The sequence below is a fragment of the Centrocercus urophasianus genome, unplaced genomic scaffold, assembly GCF_019232065.1.
Source record: "Centrocercus urophasianus isolate 14NV4802_14NV808 unplaced genomic scaffold, USGS_Curo_1.0 seq_12, whole genome shotgun sequence".
Lineage (NCBI taxonomy): Eukaryota > Metazoa > Chordata > Aves > Galliformes > Phasianidae > Centrocercus > Centrocercus urophasianus.
Window position 1 is genome coordinate 28,833,618 of NW_024884364.1, and position 25,954 is coordinate 28,859,571.

The following is a 25,954-nucleotide window of genomic DNA, read 5'->3' on the forward strand; positions in this document are numbered from 1 at the left end:
ATAGACAGATGTCCCGTGTACCCCGATGGCCTGCAACCCCCGACAGCAGCAGCGCATGGCTCTGCCCCGCTCCCGCACGCGGCGGTACGGAAGGGGCCGACAATTTCTAGCGGTGCCACCGAGCTGAGATGCTGCAAGAGCACAGAGCTCGCCTCGGAGCCTTTTTGCCCTAAAAGATGGATGTAAATGCAAAATAGCGTTTCCCTTCTTGCATTCATCCCTATTCTTGGGGTTGTCTTTAGAAGTTTTGTTCCCCCATTTATCTTCACTTGTTGGAGATGTCTTGACAAACTCCTGAGAATCAATTTCCCATCAGCTTTTCGCCTCCACTCCTTGAACTGGCAGGTCAGATCCCACCATATGCATTAGAAGAGGTTATCGGGACGGGCCACCCCGCTCCTTTGTCCCCGCTGATGCGTGTCCCCGTCCCAGTGTCATGCACACGCAGGGAGCTGAGCTCCTCTCGGGGCAGCCCTCAGCTCCCTGCCCGTCATCAATCACCGAACCCCGCTGCCAAAACCAACACAATCGGCCCGGGCCCGATACGCAGGGTGTTTCCTGCGAGTCAGAAGCGTGCCTTTTACTTTAATGTATTCCCAATGTTGATCCTATTAGCAGGAAAAATCAATCAATCACTGTCACCAACCATCAGCAGACTGCAGATTGATCGCGGCGTCGGGGTTGCTGGAGAATCCCGCAGATGCAGCAGGCATTTGTTAAACGCTATTTTCAGGAAGACGTATACATATATGTATAAGACACATATTTATGCACAGCTTTGTCCGCTTAAAAAATAAAAAAAAACTGTTCCTTTTTTTTGTGTTGTTGGTTTCTTGTTTTTGTTTCGTTTTTGTTTTTTTTTTTTTTCTTCAACAAAACCTGGCACAATTTTAGTTGCGTTTAAAAAATCCCTTGTACTGAGAAATTAGTGGGGTTCTGAGAGGGGGCTTTTTGTTCCAAGTCCCTAAGCATGGCTTGGAGCTGTTCCCAGTATGAAGTTTTTCTCCACATGCCCACTGCCCCTTTCACAAGGAAGGACCCAGCTCTGCTGCGTGGCTCAGGTGAGCTGAGAGTGCAAAGGGGACACCTCCGGGTCTGTCACGTGTAATGATACTGTGGGAAGGAAGGAAGCATTGCCCATCTGATGGGAAAACCCGCACAGGGACAGGGCTTACAGCCCCAGTGTTATTCAGATCCTTCCATGCCATCACCTGGCAGTGGTGGGAAACAGCCCCTGCAGCCATCCTACCATCCCGGGGAGGGGGGGGGGGGGGTTCACTCACATGCAAAAATGCCAAATGCTGGTGAAGAATAGGGGAGACAATGAAGGCAAAGGGGAGAAGAGGAAAGGCAAACACCCACTCGTGGCACGTGTGTCCTATAGAAGGGAGAACCCCGCGGAGGTGGGCTCTGGGAAGCGAGGTTTGCGTGGAACACACAGCAAGCGCAGCACTAAGGTTTCAATTCTACTTTCAAGTCCATGGGGGAAGAACGGTTAACAAACTGCCCCTAATCCTGACCGTGTAAAATGGTCCTTCGGAAAAATGTAAGGATGCTCGCAGAAATCCTCTCGGTCACACCGAGTCTGTTAGTAAATGAACTTCTAATGCGTTGAAAACATATTCATTATAATGTATAAAGAGGCAATTTTCATTTTGTTTGTGTTCTTAAGAGTGTGACAGCGTCTTGTTTGCAACTGCCCCTGGGTATAAGCTATCATTGTGTGACTTAATTAGATATTCTACATGCTAGTGTGAGGGACATATGTCTATTCACTGTAACAAACATCGAGAGTCTGCCACATGCTTTAATGTTTCTGCTATGTTGAAATAAAGGCAGAGCAAGTGCAAGCTCTCCCAAGGACCTGTGGCCCCAAACAGCTTGAACACAACCCGCCAGCATTCACCGATTGGTTACAGTTTATTAACAGCCCATAAACTTCTCATCTGCTCCTGGGCGCTTGGTAGGGTTGTCACCTGCAACTGCCTAGAGTGGCACAATTGCTGCAGACGTGCGGCCGTGCTGCTCGGAGCCTGGCTTTGATGGCTCTCTCCTCCCAGCTCCGGCAGCACTGACTTTGCACGGGACGCAAGGTTGTGTGAAGGTGACCCAAAATTTAAAAAAAAAAAAAAAAAAAAAAAGTTAGAAAGCTTGGTAAGGAAAGCTGGGAGAGAGCAGGTTTTCCACCATCAGGAGATCCGCAGGTGCCAGTGCTGCAGCAAAATTAGCCCTTGCCTTCACAGACAGCTCACAGATAGCAGAACACAGGAGCTCCCCAGCAGTGCCATGGGGCTGCCCAGCCCTGTGTCTGCCTCTGAGTGCCCCTGCAGATCCACTTTCTGTGGCTCTGTTTTTTTCCCACCCTCCTAAGCAGGATGGGTGCCAGCAATGGGGAGGTGAGGGCAGGCATGGCACCCCACTCCAGCACACCAGTAACTGAATGTGGGGAAACCAAGTATGGTAATGGTGGGATTTCATGACTACCTATCCACAGTCCAGATGCAACACCTGCAGTTGGGAGAAACAAGCCCCACACGTGCAGCTTTCTTGGAAATGTGTGTTCATGTCATCTCAGGACTGATGGGCAGTGAAATAGGGAGAAAACCCTGCTGGCAGCAACCATCCTGAAAACATCACATTTGTTCAAAGGAGTCTGTGGAAGGACTTGGAGTTTTACTGTTGATCTAGCTCCTCACATCTCTGAGTTATTTTAAGGAGGAGAAAGCACTCTGAACATTTTTGATGAAACATAGGTCTCCCTATGGACACACCTGATCTTTCCCTAGCAGGGGGTGCAGAAGCTTCCAAGGTCCCAGTTGAGGACCCATATTTTATCATAGATTTGTTTGAGTTGGAAGAGATTCTTAAAGGCCATCTGGTCCACTCCCCCTGCAGTAAGTAGGACACTCACAGCTCCACCAGGTGCTCAGAGCCCCGTCCAGCCTGACACTGAGTTGCAGGGATGGGGCATCCACTGCTTCTCTGGGCAACCTGTTCCACTGCCTCATCACCTTTATTGTAAAAACTTCTTCCTGATATCCAACCTCAATCTCCCCTCTTTTGGTTTGAAACTATTTCCTCCTATCACAATAGACCCTGCTAAAGAGTCTGTCCCCTTCTTTCTCATCTTTTCTCTCTTTTGTGGAGACAGGACCCATGGGCACTTCCACACTGGGACAGGCACTGCTGCAATGCCTGGAGGACACAGGGTTTCATCACCCAGGCTTTGCCATCCATGTCCTCCCTTTTGCCTCTGATGGGTACAATGGTCAGAAGGGCGAGGAACTCCCTGGGCTCTTCAGCCTGGCCAGTCACAAAGCTTTTCTCCTCATCTTCCATCGCAAGTTTCCAGTGGTGACCCTGGGGCTGGGCTGTGGCAAATAGCCACCCTTGGGTGCACGTGTGCCAGCGCGAAAAGGCAGCTGACGAAGAGTTGGAGGCTTTTCATGTGTGGTTTTGTTCTCTGCTCACACACACACACACTCACACGCACACCCAGAATGCCTAATTCTCCAGACACCTCCATCAAAAGGCCCAAACACACTTCTTCCAGGTTTGCTGCCGAAGAAAACAAAACCGGTCTGTTTGTCCTCACAAAGGCCTGCGTGAGCTAATCCCCGCCGCCTCCTGTCCCGGGACCGTCCTGCTGGCTGAGCATCCCCTGAGCAACAGGGCAGCAATTCATCCCGACGAGAGGGCCGCAGCCCTGCGCAGGGCAGCCCGCCACTGCTCTGTATGCAGGGGGAGGCCTCTGCCAGGCCGTCCTGCTATTGTTTGCCATGCGCCTCAACCATCTGGAATAAGAGAGCGGCCAATGCGCCCGCGTTGCTCCAACCAGCGCCCGGCTGAGGTTTTGCTACCTATTTTCTGAGGCTCAGGGGTCCGGCCCGCTCCCTCACACCACTGCCCCACAGCAGCCATGGAGGGCCTATGCATCAAATGACTATGGATGGCCCTGTGCGGCACCTCAGCAACTCAGACAGCCAAATCCTCGCTAACAAAGTGCCTCCCAGCTATGCCTATCTTCAGGAAGCCAACTCTGTGAGGAAAATGCTGCCAAGGCTGGCTGCTGCAGGATGAGTGCCAGGAGGGTCCATGGGCCTGGCAGCACAGCAAGGGGGAGTTGGGCCCCCTGCCCACAGACACCATACATGGCAGTATGGCTGGTGATGGTCCCTCTGGGTTAAGGGTGAAGGCTGTGAGGCACAGGGTGTCAGGGATTCAGCAGTGCCAAAGCATGGCCAGGCTCTCACTCATCCCAACTGAGGTCCAGCAGGCCCTTTTTGCACTTTCTTGCATTCAAGGGCACCTTGGATTCCCAAGGGCACCCAAGGCAGCCCAGCACTGGCTTCCATTTACCTGTGGATCCCTACATGGTTGTTCTGAAATCCTACCACTAATGCCTGTGAGTCAGACAGAGCTGGCATCCCCTTCCATTGGTACCTTCTGGTCTGGGGATTGGATCTCTCACGCCTCCCTTCCCTTTCCCTCCATCCTGGGGATTTTGCTTCCTACACAAAGGCGCAGCCAGCCAGCCAGGTGAGGCAGGAACAGTGCCCTTCTGTGCAGCCCAGAGTGGCTTTGTCCCCAACTTGTGCAGGTGCTCGCAGTGCTGGGCACCAGCCCGCCGCCTCCGTCACCCTCTGGCCCTCTATAATTAACCATTCATCCCTTTCTTAGCCTGGAGAATGGCAGCCTGGCGAAGGCCACCCCGTCCCAGCCGGTTTGTTCTCTCCCAGCCCCTCTCTTCCGGCCGCTTTCTGCACCTTCAATGGGGAAGGAGTGCAACCGGATGGCTGGATCCAGCGCAGGGAAATGACTTCAGAGCCACTTTTGTTTCTCTCCTCGTTTCTGTGCCCGCTCTTGGCCGTGTGTCACCATGAAAGGACTCGGGACATCCAACAGGCGGAGCGGCCCCAGCCAGAAACGCTCACCGCTTTTTGGGCCAGCAGAGACGCAGTGCGGGACTGCCAACTTTCTACGACAAAGCTGACCATGACATCGGGCATTGTGCAGTAAATTAGCCACAGACTTCCAAGCAAATTGTCCTTTTTTAGAGCAGCAGTGTAAGCCTCTATAGCGCTTGGCTTCGGCTGCTGACTCGAGAGAGGCTCCGGGAATATCTCCCTTGTAAGGGAGCCAAGGCTTTGGGTGGGTTTCACACAGCAGCACGTGTGATTTCACAGCTCACTGCAAGTGCTTGGTTCTGTGAAAGAGCAGATATTATTTTGCATGCATCTTCTGGCATGTAATGCAAGGAGCATTACAGCAAGCATTTGATTGCTTACAAAGGAAAAAAAGCTCCCATTTTTGTTTTCTCATTTATTGTCGGGGAGACAGAGCTGCGGGTAGCTGTGCATTTAGCTGTACATTAAGCACTGAGTCACCTTGTGTTAACAGGGCATAACCATGGCTGAGTGACGTACCCAGGCTTCTGTGGTGATGCAGTGGCACAGGCTGCCCAGGGAGGTGGTGCAGTCACCGTCCCTGAGGTGTTCAGGAGCCGTGTGGATGTGGCACTGAGGGACGTGGGCAGTGGGCGTGGGGGGGATGGGCTGGTGGTTGGACTGGGGGATCTTAGAGGTCTTTTCCAACCTTAGTGATTCTGTGATTGCATGATTCTATTCAATCCCTTTCTCACATTTTTCACTCCCCCCCCATCCCCGGAGGCCCAGGGGCGGGGGCACTGTCAGAGCAGCAAGGATTCTCTTTCTCTTCCCCTTCCCTCCCGCCTCGCAGGGTGGCCCATTCAGCCACCCACCAAAACGCCTCTTCTGGCTGTCACCAAGAAGGTGACTCCAAAACAATGGCCCGGGCCGGCCTGCAGCAGGCCTGCCAAGGCTGTTCCGAGAGCAGGGGCTGCGTGCCATGCCTGTGAGCGTGCCAGCAGGCGTGAGGGCCCGAGCGGCGACCCGCCGGTGGCTTCCAGCCTGCCGTGCCCCTCAGCAGCGCGCTTCCCGCAGCCACGCCGGCCGCTCCCAAATTGCCGCAGCCAATAGGAGCTCGCTCCCCGCCGCGCCTGCGCTCCCATTGGTCAGCGCTGGAGCAAGGCGGGCGCGCAGGATTTAAAGGGCCCGAAGCTCGCATCTGTCTGGCGTGAGGTTACGGGTTGGGGGGGGAAGTCGCCGGCTCCCACCTCTCCACAGCCTTATTTTGGAGAGCTGCACAGAATGATGAGGTCTCCCCCGAGTCAGAGGAAACTAGCAAAAGAGGTGGCTAAAGAGCGTCTGGGCAATATTATGGATGCGCTGATTCGGAGGGAGGAATTGGAAATCACTGGGAAGTTTCACTCGGAAGAAATTGTTCTGCCCCACAGCATGTGTGTGATCCCATTTAAAAATGAGAGGCATTTTCTTCAGAAAACTGCTGGCAGGGTATCTTTTGCATGTACCTATTCTTTTGGATGGGCACTGCTGCAGGCAGTCTAAAAAGTGTATCTTTTCCTGGGCTGAGGCAAAGCTAAGCACAGCAGAGAACTGATTGCACGGTTTCAGCCTGTACTCAGAGACAGCTTTGTTGCCTGCATAGTGGAACTGCCTCTGCATCATGACACAAGAAACCATCATGTGCAGACTTTGTGCTGATTGCTTCAGTAAGCAATTTTTCTGATATCCTCAGCTGGGCTGTTGTGAAGACATAGGGCAAGACTTTGTGCTCAACGCAGCAGATTCAGAAAAGCCAAGTGAGCTATCAGTCACCATGGTGTCCTAGTTGATGTACTGCAGGCTCATGTGGGCCAGCCCATCGTGAGGAAGGATGGATGGGGCACCCACTGGGTCAGGACAGTATCTTATTTTATACCCAGCCTATTGTACAGAGTGTGCCTTGCATGTCACAGAATCACAGAATGGCCAGGGTTGGAAAGGACCTCAAGGATCATGAATCTACAACCCCCCTGCCACATGCAGGGCCACCAACCTCCACATTTAACACCAGCCCAGGCTGCCCAGGGCCCCATCTAACCTGGCCTTGAGCACCTCCAGGGACGGGGCATCCACAGCCTCTCTGGGCAGCCTGTTCCAGCACCTCACCACTCTCTCTGTAAAGAACTTAACATGTGGGCTAGGAGATGTGTCCCAAAAATACCACTGCTACTACACTGCAGATTTTCTTGCTGCTCACGTGAAGGCAGACATGACTTTCCTCTTTCACTCCCTGCCTCACTTTTTTCATCTTAGATCTGCTATATGGCTCAGATCAACACCTCAAAAACTTTGTAGGACAAGTTAAGAAGATATAAATTAAAAGAATCAATACAATAAAAACCAACCACGGTGAGGATATGCTGTAAATTACTGCAACGTTTCAAAATGTGAGGAACTCGTGACAGGCACTCAATCCAATAATGCATATTTTCAGTCCTTGCTCAGTGCGCAAGGGAGGTATTGTAACACCGCAAACAGCAGGGATAACTAAGACACTGTTTATGTGTGGTTTTCAGTATATTGGTCTATTTCTTCCATGGTAGAAAAGCATAAGGGCCTGTTTAAAAGAGGGAAAGGAAGGGAAGGGAAGGGAAGGGAAGGGAAGGGAAGGGAAGGGAAGGGAAGGGAAGGGAAGGGAAGGGAAGGGGAAATAAATAAAGTCTTAACACATTTTAAAACCACTGATATTTGTCTTTGGGAAGCTCGAAGTCTCTTTCAATTGCCGTCCCCACAGGAACCCATGCAGTTTTTTACATTTCTGGCAAAGTAGTGACAGTCTGAGGCTCCTTGAGCCTAAGTCAGTGATTACAAATTAGGGCCATCTTCTGGGAAGGAAGAAAAAACATCCCTCTGAATTAAATGTACTTAAAATATTTATATATCCATGCAGGCTTCCTGCTTCAAGCAAACTGGAGACATATCCCAGATTCTTGGTCTTTTTCCAGAGAGGTTTCACAACTGACATTTGTAAGATCAATGAAACAATACTGTGGTAATAACACAACTGATCCTGCTGCAGTAATGAAAATGTAAGTAGAAAGACAGCAGGCAGAAGATCTCCAGCTTTCACTTGAAACAAAATATGCAGCCTTATTTAGCCCGTTTTTTCATGTCAGGTTTTTGAGAGGAAAAGTAGCTCCACTTGTCAATCAGCTAAGTTGCAGCACTAATAGATTCTGGTGTTTAGGGGGTCAGCACAGAATTTAATTTAACAACTTACAATACGCCCACATGCCCAGAAAATGTGGACAGCTTGATAGGGTTCACTGAGCCAAAGAAGTAAGACCAAAACAGTGCATTAATGTATAGGGGAAGAATAGTTGCAATCAGTTCCCTTGTGAATTGGACAGAGAACTTGGAGATGAAGCAATTATCAGCCATCGGGGATTAATAGTAAAGTGTGAATGCCAAGCTGTATATGTTAGGGGCAGAATATGTTGCCTATAGAAAACAACAAAGAACGTTTCTTACTATTAAGTGAGATTAAACGTAATGGCCTGATTTAATCACAAAGGCAGAATTAAATTCAGATGGCAACTTCAAAGTGGACACATGCACAGAGCCTACTGCATACATTTACATATAGCTGGCATAGCTTGGCTTGCATCACAATGGGATAAAGTTTCTTTGGCCACTTAAACAATTTTCTATTCTCTCTTTTTGTTAACATTCACTGTATTTATCCCTAAATTGCTTTTGGTTAATAAGATGGAGCTAAGAGTTATATTTATTCATGGAAGCTCTACTTTTTAATTCTTTCAAGTTAAAAAAAAAAAAAAAATGACAACAACAACAACAACAAAAATCCACTGCAAAGGGTCAACAAGAACAGAAAGGCTGCAACCAGACAGCAACAGAAAGCAGCCGTGCTGACCTACTGGTTTGCATCTGCACACAGAGGTGTCACTCATGGCAGGTCCAAGAGTGACACCTGATGCTGTACTCACTGCCCCTTCCTCCTTGTGAGCCCATCCTAACAGTACAGAGTCCAGCTCTGTCCCCAAACCAGTCAGAGAGCCACAGTGCTACCTGTGCTCAGAGCCTCCATCTCTTGAAGACAGACCATAGAATTACAGAGTTATTTGAGTTGGAAGGGACCTCTAAAGCTCACCTAGTCCAACTCCCCAACAATGAATGTTAAGAATGTAATGGGAAAAACCTCTCCCATCTACACCCTTTCACTTCACACCTCAGTCCCATCCCAGCTGGATCCTAAGTTTATATCAGGCAAAGCAGAGCTGCTTCAGATCCTAGTACCATTAGTGACATGGATTGGCAAAAACCCATTAGTCATGCTCAAGCCCACCTTTGCCCCCTAGTTTATCAGGAGGGCTACAGCAGGGAAGCCTCAGGCAAGCATCAGATTCCCTGAGATGCTACAGCTCACTTGGTGCCTGATCTCTGCTAGGATCAGATTTGCCATGTGTTCATGCAGGAGATCAAGGCACAGGCTGTCTCCTCTCCAGGCACCCATGGCCCAGCACAGCTGCCAGCCTCAATGCTGCCGGGATGGGAACCTCTGTTCCAAAGGAGGTGAGATGTTTCGGACCGCTTGTTGCTTACAGAGAAACAGCTTTCCCTCCGTGCTCCCTTAACCTTGGCAGGCTGATGGCTTTAATGACACAGCCCAAATCCTCTCACATCAAACAGAGGAAGGCCAATTTCCCAGAACAAAAGCGTGAAGTACTTGTGTGACAGGTCACTAAACATGAGCATCTCCTGCTCGGGTTGAGAGCATTGAAGAGTGATCCTGCTAAGCAGTACAGAATACGGGACAAGGTCTTAACCTCCGCCTGCGCCTTCGGACACTGGGATCGGCACATAAAGCATCTCAAGTGCCAGAGGGGGATGCTGAAAGCAAGAGGTGTCGGTGAGAGGCTTGGGTACGTTTCTCAGGCAACTGAGGGGGGAATGTCACAGCTATAGCAACTGGCTCTCCAGCGGCCTAAAGGGCGGAGAGGCCATTGGCAGCACAGCGATTGTGGCCCCAAGTGAAAGGTCAGGCTGTTCTATTTTTCACTGGTCAGCTGTGAATTTCCTGGTAGCATCAACCGTGATTTATATTTTGTTGTAATTTATACCTATGCCGGTACCTGCCCTCTGACTGATGGCTTGGAAATGTGCAGTTAATTGCACTACCGTCATACGGTGCTGGCCCATTGTCCCTGTGTCAGTCCTCCACTGTGCAGCCATCAGGGCTCCTTCCCATACATCATCTTCCCCCAGATGTGTGAAGGTTGGAGAGACATCACGCCTGCTTTTAACTGTCCAAAAACTGACTGTATTGTCCCAGGTCTTTCAACCTTTTATCATAAGGGAGATGCTTCAGGCCCATCATTCTCCTTGTGGCTCTCCACTGGACTCTTTCCAGAAGTCCCTGTTTTTCTTGAACTGGGGAGCCCAGAACTGGCCACAATTTTCCAGATGTGTCCTCACTAGGACAGAATAGAGGGAGAGGATCACCTCCCTTCGCCTGCTGGCCACTCTCTTTTTGATGCACACTAAGATACCATTGGCCTTCTTGACCCCAAGGGCATAAAACCTGACAGGCATCTTCATTTCTCCCCCAGTAATACGAAGATGCTGCTTTGGTGAGTCGGAGAGTTTTTGGCAAGGACTGGTACTATCACAGCTTCTAGGACACAGAAGGCAGGTAGAAAATAGTCTCTAAAACACACTGTAACTGCCAAAATTGAGGTTTTCTCTCTTTTAAACCAAGAATAGATATTCTGCCAGCTCATTAAATATTTCCATTGGTTCAGTGAGCTCTGGATCAAGTTCATAATCATGCAAACTGTAATGGTACTGAAACAGGGGATATCTAATTTTCCCTAGAGGTTCTGCTATATGATGGATGAATTTTATTTATCACTGTCAAACATGCAAGTATGCCTTTAAATTATCCCAAGAACATGAATATGCAGCAGAGAGAAGGGCTCTGGAATAGGGAATGTATGGATGTGATCAAAGAAGAACAACGGCATTCAGAAGTTTAAAAGGGATATTTTAGCCTTCATTAAAAAATCACTTTCAAATTATTTGAAAAACATGATGAATACTCATGAAACTCAAAAGATTGAGAGCATGGTATTCAAGGGACACTGTACAATATATCTGTATATCTGTATCAATGATTTCTTCTAATTTTTTGGCCCACAGTCTCCTCTTTCATGTTCAGAAATTTGGGATTACAAATTTGCTTTTCAAGGGGGACCAATTATTTTAAAAATAATGATGCCTCAAGTCCCACTTCTACATTACACTTTATCCTGGAGACAGTAATAGTCAACACAAGTGGAGAGCAATGATGAGGGAAGTGAGTGGTGCTCTTTAGGGAGGGACAACAGAAGTGGGGTTTGGCCTGGTACCTCTCCAGTCTCATTCTCAGCAGTGATTTCTGTCCTCCCATTTCATCCCTGCAGCTAAATCTTACCCCTTCCTTGGAGCCACTTATCTTATTAAACCACAGCCCTCCTGCTTCCAGGACTAAGCATCTTTCTGAAACTGCCTGGCCAAGAGCCTTCTCTCTGTTCTCCCTCTGCTGGATCTCTGTGACTGCTGGCAGCAAACCAAATCCTTTCTGTAGGCTCTGTGAAGGCACTCCTGGCCCAAGGATTCAGCACCTCCTGATGGCAGGGACCCCAGAGGCACCATTTGTGCCCCTCCATTATCCAGGGTGGAGATTTTCCAAGGCAAGCAGCAATGGCAGCAATGAGGAATTCGGGACTAGCTCCTCGTGCTGCTGCCTAAATGTTTTACCTCCGCCTGTGCAGAAGGATGGGTGATCACCACCTCCTGTCACTGATGGCCCAACCGTGCCCTCCCATCTGCTGGCGGTGACAGGAGGCCAACGCCTTTTTCATTATGAAGAAAAGGCAAATACAGTGTCAGATAAATGCAAAACAAAACAGAAAAATCCAACAGAAGAAAAAAAAAAAAGCACACACAGACACTAGTTTTTAATGACTGCATCATTAAGCAGCGCGAATCTCCATTTCATGCATGTTCATTAATCCGCGGCCGCGCTCACTTCCCCATATGGCTTTGTTTCTGTAAATACAGTCCGAGGGAGGCAGGAGGGGGCCAGGGAGCTGGCAGGGGGGGTCGAGGTCTTGATGATTTCATATCATAATGGGTTATTCCTGGTGCCTCGCCAGAGCCGTCAACCCGAACCATCTGGGTTTGGGGAGGTTCTGCGCTTCCCAGGGCTTGGCTCCATATGCGCGGCACGGCAGGCGTCCCTGCCCTCTCCCGGCCTGCTGTGAATCACGCTGATTGTTATTCAGGTGGGATGGCCCGGTCATGAACTGCACTAATCAAAAAACAAACTGCACCAAAACACTGCGGCTCACACACTGGCTTGGGCCTCCCTCTGACCTCTGCTAACCAGCCGCCTCCCATGGATGTAATGCAGGTTGTTCTTCTGGATTTTTGCACCTTCCACAGTTACCAGACATCTGTGTAAATCCCCACCCCCTCGTGTTGGGCATCAGGGTCAGTAATGTTCAACAATTCAACGTGGGAAGTCTTCCTGAGGAAGTACCAGGCCATAAATTCAGCCCAACAAGAGCCACCTATCAAGCCGGGCCTTGTTAAGAAGCTTCCCAGATATTAATCACCATAAAGGCCGTGGGCCCTGTGCTGCCGTGTAGAAAGAATGGAATAGTCAGAGGTGGCAGGAAAGGTTTTTCACTTCTTGCCCCGTAATACGCTGTTGTTTTATGTTCGTAACAGATTTGCGTCTGGACAGCCACAGTCCCTTCACTTCAACCTCCCAACAGTGCAAAAAGCCAGCTCTGCTCACAGGAAAGCTCCCACTGTAATTCACTGTAGTGTAATTAAGTAAACAAAAAAAGCGTCCACTTGCACCGGTCAGTTTTATAGTCATGGGTTGCCTCAGCACCTAGGGCCTGTGCAACTGTGGCTGTTCATCTGCAGCAATGCCTTGCCCTCGTGATTATGGTCTGACCCAGCAGAGCCAATCCCAGCAGTTGCTGTATGTCGTCAAATCTCAAAAAAAGTCAAAAAAGGGTAAAAACACCTCTCTCACAAGAGATCTCACTGCCTTAGGAATTTAACTTCAAACAGCTGGCTTCCTTTTTTCTTAAATGACAAGGGATCAGGACTGGAAGAATCCATGAAGAACGTAACAAAGCATTTAAGGTTTGCGGACCTGACTTGCTCTAACTAGTTTTATTATTTAAAAAATTTCTGGTTTGCTTTGAGGACAAGATGGCTGCTCAGAAGCACACAGACTCCTGCCTGCTATCTATCACTAAAGAAAAGAGGTGATTGGGGTAGAAGACCATAGGAGAGCACGCAAGCAAAACACAGTGTTTATCTGAAAAAGAAACAATACAAGCCTAACTCTCTTCCAAATAAAGCCATGGTCCTTGAAAGGCCCACATGTGTGCAATGTTTGTGTGGGGTGAACAGCCGGCTCATTGATTTCGAAGGCAGTAGGCACGCTGTGCAAAGTCAAATCAGCCTTCGACCTTTGCCAAACTGTAACCTAAAATGAATTTGTGCTCTTTTAATGGAGACAAAGACTGAAGGGGAGAATATAACTCAGGGAGACAGTTCCGTTCCTTAGTCCCTCTTCTCAACTAAGAGCAACATTTTTTTCCTTGGAGCCCATAATGAAAACTCAGGCCCTTGAAGCACTTGTGGTGAGAGCCTCATCCTTTTCCTTGGACAGAGAACAGCTGGCTGGGCAGGGTGCATCCTGCCAGCCCAAGAAGAAGATGCTTTCATGCAGATCCAGTGGAGCAGATCCAGTCTCTGAAGCAAAAGAAATTCACAGAATCACAGAACTGTAGAATATGATGAGTTCAAAGGGACCCATAAGGATCCCTGAGTCTGATTTCTACTACTCTCTCTCAAAACTTTGTTAGGTTGAGAAGGAGAGGTTTCACAGTAGTGGAAGGCTCATGTGCACAGCAGGCTCTCAGCACAGAAGAGAAAAAGAGGAAGGCCGTGGCAGGAGGACGAGCAGTTTGGCCTACTGAGCCCACATCCCTTTCTAAGAAAGAAGAAAGAAGCTCCTGTTTCCATGCAGTCCCAAAATCTGCTCGGATCCTCAGGCAAGCGTTCTGCCGTTTGAGGGGACCATGGCACCTGTGGGATGTGGGTAAGCAGTGCTCTGATCCTGGCAGCCCCAATGAGACGTGCCCAGCAGCGCCGCGAGGGGCTGCCTTCGTTAGCCCGCTCAGGAATGTGGGTTAATGCCACATACCCTTTTTACCCCCATGGTTCTGTTTCTGCAGGGTTGGCAGAAACTGACACTTTTTCTTTTGCTTAATTAAGTTGTTCTGAAGAAGGCTGGTCAAACAGTTGCGTCTACGTGGGGAGTCCCGGAGTGAACAGAAAGCAGGGGGCGTTGCCAACATAAAAAGGGGGATTCTGTTATTGTTTGGGTGTAGACGGGTCATTTTTTCAAAGTTACTGCTGCCTGAGTGACCACAACCCTGCAAGCAGCAGCAATGAAAGGATATTAAAGCTGCTAAATGCAGCTACCTTGGGCTCCAAAGTGTAAGAAGAAGAAAAGAGCCAGAAAGCAGGAGCACTTATTTTCCCTCTACATAGAAAGCGGACTAATTTCAATACAGTGTGGTGGGAAGTGTAGACAGGACCATCTGAGCACCCTGTCCCAAGAAGCCAGTTATAGTATCTGGTACCAGGAGAGCTCTGGTGGGTGCTCTGCTCAGTGCCCCTGCAGAAAAGTCCACTTCCTATCACCAGCCAAAGAAAAAGCCCCAGGAATAGTGACTAACTGCTGGGTTTAAGCAACTCCCATGCAGTGCAAGCTTGCTGCAGAAGCCTGCTGCCTGCATTTTTAAGGCCACTGACATAAAAAATCCAAACAGTGTTCCTTGCATTTTGGCAGTCCAAAGACCCTAGAAGCTGAGTATCGCTCCCGATTGCAGTGGTTCTGTGTTGCCTCTTGTTGTGAACTATCCACTAGCATTTCACTACACATCAAGTGCAGAACTAGTTGGCTATTCCTAGAGCAAAAGAACAAGCAAGACGCAAGTCTTATCTCTACCATGCCAGGAGCTCCAGGAACTCTGATTGAACAATTGCTCTTGTGTAGCATCAGGCTTGTGGTGTACAATGTGTTGTTTAGCCACAGCCCACACATGCTGTGGGTTATAACTTTGTAGATATGTGGTTTGGTGAAGTTAGATACACAGAGGAGGCACAGCACTGGCATCAGGTGAATAATCAGAGCACAACATCTGTATGTCAGTCTGAAAGCAGCCCCTACAGCAGTTGGAGCTGCTTGAGGTTGTGGTTGATGCCCAGCAAAGAGAAATGTGGGAGCTGGAGGCCACAGGCCACTCACCACTGGCACAGATGTTTAGCAATGTAAATATAAAGCTGCCCCACAGCAGCTGGCAGAGCTCACCCCTGTCCCTTTAACTGCATGTTGGCATGAGATCTGCATCTTTGATCCAGCGCATTCTCAAAATTCAACAATTTTAACATCCAGGGCAAAGATTCAGGCCCCCACCCCATCTGCCCAAGGCAGCCGAAACTCAAATTCATGACTGCAGTGAGCCCAGCCTTTGACTGGAGTGGGGCAATGCTGAAAGTCCTGAACTTCCTCAAACTTCTATTTAAAAGCCATTGGTGTAGGGGCCCAACAGCAGTCCACCCTGACTGGGGAGCACCTCAGGGGCCCTGCAATGCTCCAGGCTTGCTCCATGGGGTGTGCAGCAGGTCTGCACTACTCCTGGTGACTGCGGCAGCCAGCCCATCTCTCAGGCACCTGATGCTTTGCTTTATTCAAGGTGCCTCTCTTTCCTTCCTCCCCAGCCAGCATGAGTCAGAGGCAGGTTTTCATGCCGTGCATGCACAACCCCTCGCAGCCCTGTGCTCCAGCTGCTGGCAAGAAAGAGCCTTTTTGTTCTGCTGAGACTCCACCAATATGATGTCTTTACTCCCAGGAAAACAGAAGGCCTTCCTTGACACGGGCAACCCCGAAAGGGTTCAGATACTGAAGCGAAGGTCCTAAAGACAGAAAGAAGGATTCACAAGGGCTGGACGGAAGCCATGGCGCCATTCCTGGCACTCGCCAGTCCACATGGGGCTCTGTCGCTCGTCAGGACAAAGAGTGCAGTTTCCACAAGCCCCACGTTCTGCTGACAAACGCATAATAAACTGACAGAGGGAGACGAGGCAGCATTTCAAAGCCCCACGTGCAGAGGAGGTAAAGCATAGCAGGAGTGGGGATGGACACTTTCTGCAGGTGTTCATCCAGTGTCCCTCCATTTGCATACATTTGCATACTGTCAAACAGTTGGCTGACAGACTCTCTGAGAAGGTCTGGACTGAACCCAAACCTGTCAGGGACTTTCTCCTTGCCAGTCAAGGTTGGCTTTGGTTGCAATTAGAGAGAGGAAAGAAATACTTCTGACATTGCGATACAGGATGGGATAAGTTTAAACAGAAAATGCTTGTTTTCTCTAGGAAAATAAAAAACGATTTACAGTGCTGAGCCCAGGGGAAAAACCTGAGGGGCGGAAAGATGAATTTGATCTCTTTGGTCTTGAGGGGGATCTATTTTTCCCTACTTGCTTGCTGGCCAAACTCTGAGTGTTAGCAGCTCACTGGAGAGTCCTAGGGATGTAAAGCAGTTAGCAGCCAGTGATAGGCTTGGAAACGTGCTGCCTGCCCAGGCTCTGTGCCTTGCACGGAGCTGGTCGCAGAACCTAAGGATGCTCCCAGTCCTGTGGTGGGGGTACCCCATGGACGATGCTTCCAGTGCCGACGGGAGAAGGCGAGCGGGACCCAAGCGCTTAGCAACGTCGAACAATGGCAACGCATGGAAACACCTCCTGGGTATTTGCAAAGAGAAAAAAAAAGGACGGACAATGAGGATATGTTTTAGAAGCCCACACCCCTTCTACTTGTTGTTTTACATATTCTTCCCTAAGCCATGAAAATTTAATACTTCATCTTTAAACAGTGATGGACACTAGAGTTTCGTGAGCGACAGACAATAGGTTCTGTTTATTCACCGACAATAAAGAGCCTGTTTAACGCTGGACTGCAAGTGGCTGAGCCATCTGGCCCATATCTCCACAGTAAAACATTGTCCGTGGCACAAAAAATGATTACATCCACAGGACAAACTAATGTGACCTCCAAATAAAGCCTTCCTCTGAAGCTATGATATCATACTGCACAGGGGACACCAGCACAATTGAATCTGGTCACCCAGAGCGCAAGTGAGATAGGACTATTTAAATCAAATTTTACAGGAGACTTTTTGTCCTCGGTGGCAAACCACCCAGATCCGACGACAGCATTGAAACATCTTTTTTTATTCACTCGTAAGGCAACAGTGCGGTTCTGTGTGGGCTTGGCAGTCCTCTTTAGCTCGCACTGGACCCAGGAAGTGCGCGCCCATTCGCAGCGCCAGCACCTGCAAGCTTTTCTTCCAACAGCGTCTTACTGATGGAGCACCACCTGCACCGGCCCTTTTTTCCCGATAGCGGGGAAACAAGCGGCTCTTTCTCCTCGGTGCCAGTTGGAAAGTCCAAGTCTGCCGCGGCCGCACAAATAGTTTCTGAGCTCTAACAAGGCGCTCTCAGCGCCGCGCTACCTGAATGGCCGCTTCATGGGGCAAAACAACAACCCCAGAAAAGGGCCCATCTCAATGGGGGAAATGTCACTCTCTCAAAGGAGGCAATTTATCTTTGCTGGTACAGTGCTCGTACTACTGTATCTTTTAAAGAAACCTTGGTCAAAGGGAATGATAGATCTAATTAAAGAGACTAATCCTTTTAAAGAGACAATGCTACCCATGTGTGAATATTTACAGACTTTGTGGGAATGCTTCGTGGTAACCTGAATGACTAACACCAGCCTAACTCCCGTTTCATTCAGCTGAATGTCTGCTTGCCCGGGAGGCGCTTTGACGGGCAGGCGGCCTGAAGGGTATCATTGTAGCGATGCGTGCGAGCATGCATGCATGTCCCCTCTGCGCCGAGCAGGCTGGCTGTTACTCCTGTCCCCAGAGCAGCATCACATCCACAGCTTCACAGGCATCAAGGAGAGAAATGGAGAGGGGCCTCTGCCAGGAACTACCTTGTCCTAAAAGCTTTGATGAATTGGCCATTTCCATGCCCTCCTTCCGCAGGTTAATCAGGTCTAGGTGTTGGGTTTCTTCCTCAGCTACTTCATAACATCAGAATTATAATTACAGCGAACTGAAAAATAATAATCAGTAGCAAATTATCTTGCCCAGTTTTAGCTATTTGGAATTGAGTTCAGGACCAATTTAAAACTCTGCTTTCAACTCAGCCGAAATTCTTTTGGTCCACGTTATTTTTTTTTTTTTAGGCATGAAATGTCTCTATATTAGCATGCTTAGCTTGAACACCTGAACATCTGAACTCTATCTTTTCATATGAAAATATGGTTTGCAGGCCCAAATCCAGGTTGGATAAAAAAAATCGGTCCCCAGCCTCGAGTTCTCAATGGCCAGGGCTGCTAATCCGCTGTGGAATTATAAACCTTGCACCCAAAGGATTAAACTTCCCCGACACAAATCATTAAACGTTGCCGCATTTTTGGCATGGTCCTTCTGTTGCCCATGTAGGCTTCCAGACCCGGGCCTCTCAGCCACATGACACCTGGCATAAAAAAATCCCACAAACTTCCCAGGGGCCTGAATGAGCATCCCGAGAAATACTGCAGAAGCCTCAGCCCCAGTGCCACCCATTCAGGACCAGCAGGGAGCGATCGCCAATGCCTTCCTGGTGTTGACCCACTGACCTAGATGAGCAAGGGGCACAGTTCCCACTGCAAAGCAAACATGTACCTGAATCCCAACCACGCTCATTTTAAATATATATATACTCATGCACAATAAAACAAACCAGTGTTATCAGTTTGAATGAAAAATATTACTTGAGGCCACGTTTTGTCTTCTCAGCAGAAAAATACATTTGAATTTAAAAGTCCTTTCGCTGAGGGCGTAATTATCAATAGGATAGAGAAACTTTTTTTTCCACATAAGAGGTAGATTGTTTTGCCAGAAAAAAAGACACCTTTTCCTTTTGCTGGCTCTTTACTTTCTTTTCCCTTTCCCTGGATTTAGAAGAGATTTAAATACCTTCTTCCACCACCTCAAAGATTATTTGGTAGCAAATCTCCCTGGAGAAAGTGCATAGCTCCCCAGTGACAACATTTTTTTGTTTCTCAAACTTCTTTCAGTTCAGCTCTTCCTTTTCTTTCTTAACTCTCTCTCTCATTTTAATCCCTTTGAACAGAAACACTGGAATGAATCGAGCCCCGATTCTCCTCTCCTGTAAATTAGGCTTAACTCTGCAGTAACTCCCCTCATCGTGATGGAATAATAGTGAGATAACTGAAAGAGAAAACCAGCAATGACTTTGCAGTCAAGTTCAATTATGTTTTTAGACAATAGAATAGAAGAAGGAAGAAAATCCTGGAGGAAAAAAAAAAAAAAAGTGAAGAGCTTTCTCCTTCCTCATGCTCACTGCCACAGGCTTCTTGCTGCAGAGAGGGACAAAAGAGGCAGTGGCTCTCCAGCTCTGGGGAAGACATGCACTGTGGGCAGCTTTAGCCAGCTGTCAGCACACCATCTGCATAACTGACAAAGTACAGAAAGGAGTAGGTAAAATTTGTCTTTCCCTTAAGATAATGAGTGAGTGGGAAGGAGCTACTTCTCACCCCAATTACAATTTCAGCCATTCTGTGTTAAAACCAGTGGGATTCATCACACGTGGCTTCAGGTATCAAGCAATTGGGTACCCAAGCCCACCACAACTAGCTCAATCACCAAAGAGAGGAAAAAGCAGATTCAGAAGATTTATCTCACCCCACAACAGGCTGGGGGAGAGGAGTACTCTGTGACATTCTCTACTCTCCATGGGTATCATTGCTCTTCAGGCTCCTTTGGGAAGGAAACAGGAGGGAGTTGACTGAGATTCAGACACTCAGCCCCAGCCCAGGGTGAGGAGCAACAAGGTTAATCTACACAGAAACTCACTTAGGTCACCCCAAGCTTGCTTTCTTCCTTAAGAAGGCTACTCTGAGAAACTGCTGTAGTTATCTAGATCTTGGAGAAAGTGATTCAGGTCACATAGAAATCCAAGCAAAAGCATACCCAAGTTGCTCCTGTTTTTCTGTAACTCAACAATGCACAGGGCTGGAGTTGGCCACACAGGTTGCTGCAGAGCCTGGAGTGGGCAGAGGCTGGTGTGAAGGAGCATTAGTGGGCTCCCAGTAGTCTCATCCCATGGAGAAAATGAAGGAAACAGAGAGAAACACTGGGCACTGGAGATACTTCATAGGTCACTACTTGAACATTCTGTCCACTTGTACACAAACTGATTTTTTTGTGGTTTGTTTTGTTTTGTGCTTTTTTGGCTTTTTTTTTTTTCCCCACCTGCAAGGCTAATAAAGGAGTAGTTTGGCCCTTTGGTCTTCCATTTTTCCTGCAGGTAAGGGGAAGATAAAAACAAAGGTGATATTGAGGACTCTGGGGTTTATTTCTTCTCCTTATCATAATTCCTTTGACAAAAACAGTAAATGTACAACACTGAGAGTGACTGCAACTCAGCCAACACATTCCTACCGAAAAAAACTACACTAGGTCTGTGGGCACTTGGTGATGCATACTGGAAACTGGATCCTAAATTCAATTTTCTATGTGTGAGTCAGAAAAAGGAATGTATTAAAGAAGAAGAAATTAAACCAAAATGTTCTACTTGCTTGTATTTAAGGTGTAAGGTAGTCTTCAAGTCCTCCAAGGGTTCCTCTTAGCATGTGCAGTGACATGAACCCAGCCCTCACCAATGGTCACTCCTGGCTTTTGGAGGAGCTGAGAGCTAGATTTCAGCCTTTTGCTAGAGCATATCTGTAAAGGGTGTGAGTATTGCAAAAATGTCCTTTTATCTATTCTTTTTGGAAAGGGATGTGCTGATTGTATCTTTTAGCCTTTCAATCTGTTCTTGCTGGACAATTTAGAGAATTCAGTTTGAACAAAGTCTGCTCAAGAAAACTTTAGATGAGACCTCATTCTGTACCATATGAGAGAAGGCAGAACAGCTGGAAAAGAAACAAAACCAGGAACACCAGCCATCCTGAGCCCAGGGCTGCTACTCTTGCTTCATAGTCTGTCTTCCCCTCCAGAGGATTAAGTGCTGAAAAGTACTGATAAATTAATGCTGCTGTGGATTTTCTCCTGTTTACACACAATCTCACAGCAGCTGATACAAAGTCAGGAAAAGCACAATACACACAGCTCTAGAAAGAAAGGAAATTTAAAAAAAATCACCTGGAAAGAACTGAACTTGTAACGCGATGGCTGCAGCTTGCCACCTGCATATGTTTCTCACTTCACTACTCCTTTCTGCTTCTTACATATGCACTATGGACCGATGCAGTTAAGTCATAGAGCTCCTGCAAATGGCTTGTCATTCATTAGCCTGCACCACTGCACTCAATGATGGTCCAGAAAGCTTGTGAGATACTCACTGCTTCTGCATTGTTACAGTAAAACCTGGGAGATACAGGATCAAGCATTTATGGCTTTTTACTGGGCTGCATTCTGTGCCTTACAAAATATCACCTATCCCAATTTCTCTTGAAAAAGGCAGATTTCTGATCTCACTGCAGACTTCACATGTGGAAGATCCCAATGGATGTACAAAAAAGTTACTGGCGGAGACAAGTCTGGCAGCTTCAGGAACCAGCACTGCCAGGCTGTTCTGGCTGTGCTCAGAGTGCTAGGCTAAGCAAATTCTCAGTAATATTCTAATAGCCAGATGTAATGGAGACTTAACCAATCTCCCTGTTATGCATTTCTTTTAGGAGGAGACTGCTACCAATTTATTTATTTATTTAGTCAAATTCTCCCCATCTTATCGTATTGCAGTGTAAAAATGTAATTGACAAATATGTAACGCTTCTGATTTCTTTCCGTGAAATAGCAGGCATTTTATTTACAGATCCTTCTGTTTCTTTTAGTTTGTCACAGTAGTTTCATGTAGCTCCTCCCCAGCTAATTTCCCTCAACGATTTCTGGTAGTTTCAGCTACCTCCACCAAAAAAATAATCCAACTTAAACTGATCCGAATCTAATACAGCATTACTTGCCTCTAGATATGTCCATTTAATATATCCAATACAAGCAGCCAACTGCTGTTCTCAAAAGACTATCTGACAGATTCTATTCACTTTCAAAGTAGCTCTCCATGGTTTGAATAATTATCTTTCATTTCCCCCTTTCTGACACTTTTCAATGATTTGTTGACATCTGAAGAGATATGTGCAATCTCACAAGAGGCAGCTGGACTTTCTACCCAAAAGATACAAATACAAAAAGGATTCCCATACAGAATTTGAAATAACTATGTTCTTTGCAAATGGAAGACTAAATCTGCATTTTAATGGGACATGTTTTTAAAAAGCGGAATTCATGAATAACCCTATGAGTTTTAACTTTTTCACTGCCAGTGACAAACCAGAACTACCCCTAGAACAAACTTCTACCTTCTCTTTGTCCAGTTTGCTCTCCCAGCATTAATCGTGCCATGGCTGGGGATTTGGTGAGAACTTTCCTTGCCCTCTAGACACAAAGCCAGAGATGCCGTTCCCATGCCTGGGTCTTTTCAAAGTTACCCAGCTTTGGAATACAAGCCTCTCACACTGCCTTCTGTCTACAACCAAAAGCACATGAAGCCAACAAATACGGACTATATCCACAGCTGTATTGAAGTCTTGTTCCAGGCAGATAAGGGTGCTGTCCAAACTCAATAGAAATGATGTTTACACCAACTGTGTGAAAGCAGTGCTTGTGTTTCCATTTCACAGAGGGAAAACAGAGTCAAAAAGAGTGCAGGATTCAATGCCTCGCCCAAGTTCAGGTAACAAGGCTGTGGCAGAGCCAAAATCTGATGCACAATTGTGAACATCTATCCAACACTATATATCCAACACTGCAATAACTATTTCTCTTATTTGAGCTGTAACCCATTAAAAAGGCACTGGCATGGAAGGGCTTTTTCCCCTCTTCCTTCCTGTTAGTGTATGGAGAAGGCATTAAGCAACAAGTTCTTTGTTTTGGTCTCAAGCCACAAGGTGTTGTATACATTCCCTTTGAACCCAAGCAGACTGATCCTTGGGGTACAAACAGCACATGGACACATAAAAACTTTCTCCATGGCTTCTCTGTCTCAGTTCTGGCATCAGCTTCTGAGACGTATAGGAATGGCATAACCAGGACAGGCTGACTGGAGGGTCCAGTCCCACCCTGTTTCTCATAAAATCATAGTCGCAGAATCCTTAGATTTGGAAGAGACCTTAAAGATCTTCTAGTCCAACTCCCTGCAATGAGCAGAGACACACACAGCTCCTTTAGGTGCTCAGAGCCCCGTCCTGACCTTAGAGTCTTCAGGGACGGGGCATCCATTGCCTTTCTGGGCAACCTGTTCCACTGCCTCACCACCCTTAAAAAAAACCTTCTTCCTCATATCCAGTCTAAACCTCCTCTCTTTTAGTTTGAAATCATTTCCCCTTGTCTTATCACAACAGACCCTTCTAAATAAAGTCCGTCCGCGTTCGTCAGTGAGCGGCTCCCTTTGAGGCAGGGCTACCTTGAACACGGCGGGCAATGGCCGGCGAGAGGGGAACGCACCGCAGGGGCCCGGGGGAACACCGCGCACCAGGGACAGCTAGAGAGCGACAGCGCCGCCTGCTGGGCCCTGCGGCCGGCACCGCTTCTCATGGCGGGCCGGGAAGTGAGGGAAAGTGAGGAGACGTGTGAGCAAACGCGAGGAAATACGGAGCTTCAGAGCTCTCTGAGAGCAGCCTGGCACCCCGGCAAGGGTGAAGGGGCACAAATGTATTCCGCGCTCCGCTGGGGCAGGAGTTTGTCACATCCGTGTTAATTGGAAAGAGAAATTATTCCGTGTCCTGAAGGGATAACGTTGAGGGGCTGAGTCGTTGCAACAGTAATTGTCGGTGGCATTTACAATTTTAATACAGAGCTCCCGTAAATAAAGCCTGCCTTTAGTACCACTTTCATGTCTAACAAATGCCAGGCTACTTATTTACATACATTGAATTGTAGAGTGAGCTGAGCAAGTAGATCAGGATGGTCGAGACCGCAGATGTCCTCCTCCGCTCCCGAGGGGGCTGTTCTCTGCTTTCAGGGCTGTAAGCAGAGCCCCAGTGCCCGGGTGGAATCTGCCCTTCATTGCCAGCACCGGGCACCCACAGAAATGGGCAGCCCATCACTTACTGTACTGCAGGACACTCATTGCTGTCATTGGCCATTTCTTAAGTGCCAGCGTAGATTTGCTACGTGTTACTCTACAGGGGGAAAAAACTGTGCATAGGGAAGAATAAAGACACCTCCTGTCTAGTAAGACTGAGATAAAAGTGATAAGAATGTTGGGGAGTCAGACTAGATGACTTTTAATGGTCCCTTCCATGTAAAAAAATTCTGTGATTCTGTGGTTCGATAAAAAGCCTGGCGTGGCAATTCCTTGCTGTAGGAGGCACATAGTTTAAAAGAAATTCATTTTCCAGGTAACACCAAGCAGGTTAGCTAGTTGCTTCCTGCTGGGTTGACATGCACTCTAAGAGCAATGTTGTTAGTGCCACAAGCAAAAACTGGCTCATGCCTGAGCCCTCAGAAAGCCTCAGTGCTGAGGTTATTTGTCTGAAACTGCAAAGAGCACTTAGAAGGATGTGCTTTGACCTCTATCTGCCTATCTCGATGCTTCCTGCTCCTTGTAATCAAAAACAAATATTTTAGACTGCTTATGCTGTAGATCTGGCCTCAGCTCTCAGACTCGCCAAGGCTGGGTCCAGAGAAAACAGTGCAAGCAGTGCAAAACAGAAAGATGTATCTGTGTACTCAGCATACCTTTCATTTGCAATTCTTTTAGACTAAATATCCTAAGAAAAGGGGATTCCATAAGCAGGCTTTGGAGCCATTGACCAATTTCTGCTTTGTGCAACACTGGTACTTTTTGTGGACACCACATTCTTGCGAGTTTCGTGAAAACCAGCAGCAGGTGACAATCTCAATACAATGCCTTCTGCGAAGCCTCTGAAATCCTACCACATCTATTCCCAAACTGAACGGGACACAGTCATTTCACACCTCTAGTTAACAGGAATTGCTTATTTTTCTCTCAAGCTCCCTCAGTTCTCAGCATTTTAAAATAAACTAAATTGACTTCTTCACAAACTCTGGTGTAAAGCAAGAGATCTTAGGGGAAAAGCATCATTTAGCATCTGCAAAGTGAAGCTTGCCTAAGGAAAAAAAGGATTTTGGCAAGAAAATGATAACTCTGGAGACAGGTTTAAAGCCATGTATTGCTTTTCCAAATTCAGTGCCAAACTTCATGTAAAGACTTTAACAAACAGCTCACAGAAGTAGTAGAAGGTTGGAGGAATGTCATACATGAGCTCACTTCACATCTCTCAGTCATTGTTACTCTAGAATTGGGTGCAATTCTTGCTGTGACAAGACAGAAGTCTGAAGAGATTAAAAGCTTTTATTGTGCTTAATTTTATCTCTGTCTGTGCCTCATTACCGGGTGATAGCTCACTTCGTGCAAACAGTTGCTGGTTTCCAGAAAAACAAGAGGACCTGTGGTGTCTGCCCTGAGTTTATTCCTCAGAGAACCAGAAGTCTCTAGTGGAGGATGAGGTGGGTTCTTGTTAAGCGCTGGAAATAGGCTGAAATGTAAATGTGTGTTCCTTTCTGCAACGTGCCTAATTGCCCATAAATGTCATTAAGTCGAGAAATGTTTTCCACCAAATTAACTTCGACTGGTGATATCTAATTAGCTGGAGATGCTGAAAGATAACAACTTATCAGTCGTTGTTTAAGAAAACACATTTAATGGTTGACTTTTTTTTGTTAGCAGCCATGTTGAACCAGGTATTGTAGCTGTCAAAACTGAGCATTATCACAGCAATTAAGGACAATACCTCAGCGCAGCTTCCAACTAAGATAATTTGACAGCTCTTTC